Source organism: Mus caroli, unplaced genomic scaffold, assembly GCF_978045245.1.
Source record: "Mus caroli unplaced genomic scaffold, Mus_caroli_1 scaffold_8, whole genome shotgun sequence".
NCBI lineage: Eukaryota > Metazoa > Chordata > Mammalia > Rodentia > Muridae > Mus > Mus caroli.
Genome location: NW_028227263.1, coordinates 129077666 through 129078527, shown reverse-complemented (window position 1 = coordinate 129078527; position 862 = coordinate 129077666). Strand labels below are relative to the sequence as shown.

At 39.0% G+C, this 862-nt stretch overlaps 1 pseudogene; it reads left to right on the top strand.

Annotated features, from left to right (window-relative positions):
- The first annotated feature begins 312 nt into the window (after positions 1–312).
- LOC147003499 (protein kish-A pseudogene) lies at positions 313–642 on the top strand (annotated as a pseudogene).
- The last annotated feature ends 220 nt before the right edge of the window (positions 643–862 follow it).

The window sequence follows — 862 nt, the reverse complement described above, 5'->3', positions numbered from 1 at the left end:
GGAATCTATTTAGGATAAGGGTCTTGGCTTCATTACCAGTGTCAGGTGTGGGTTCCATCTCATGACATTGGATTTAAATTCAATCAAACAGTTGTTGGTCATTCCCATAACAGTTATGGTTAATGCAGCAATATTTCTTGAAGATAAGTCACTGATGCAGGTCACAGGGTTCATTGTTATGTGAGATTCTCCTATAGTGTGTACAGTACCTTCTAGAACTATTAATGACAAGCAGTATAGATGAAGCATCTGGGCATTCTCTTTTGCCCTTGTCCAGAATGATGATCTGACTTGACCAGCACCCACCTCACTATGCCTGCCATTTTCAATTTTCAGAGTCTATTGACTGTAATTTTGATGCTTATATGTATGTGTGCTTATATCTGATCTCTGGCACACAGAATCCTGGACAGAAATAAAACTGGACTATTGGTAATACTTTGGAAGTGTGCCTGAATTGGAAAATGCAAGAGTCCTTATGTGGCCATATGGTTCATAGTGATGGCCTTCAGCATCCTCTTCATCCAGTATCTTTGGAAACTATTACAGTGTGAATGCCATCAGATTGTAAACAAGGACTTGCCTCCCGAAAATAATGGCAAAAAATGGTTAAGCCTTAGAACTGTACTGGGAATGAGATAAATTTTGAGATGCTGTTCTCTATTTTTTTTTTTTTTTACTATTGGACCAATGAGGTGTATGAATAATTATAATGTAACCGTTTAATACACAGGAATGTGATTGTAGCCATCAACCTCAGGTCTCTTACTCCAATATTCCACTCTGCAAATGTCATTCTGTTGTGTCAGGTTCTCCAGGCATGAAGTAGAAAACCAGTGGCAAATTCCACAGGCACCTGTGC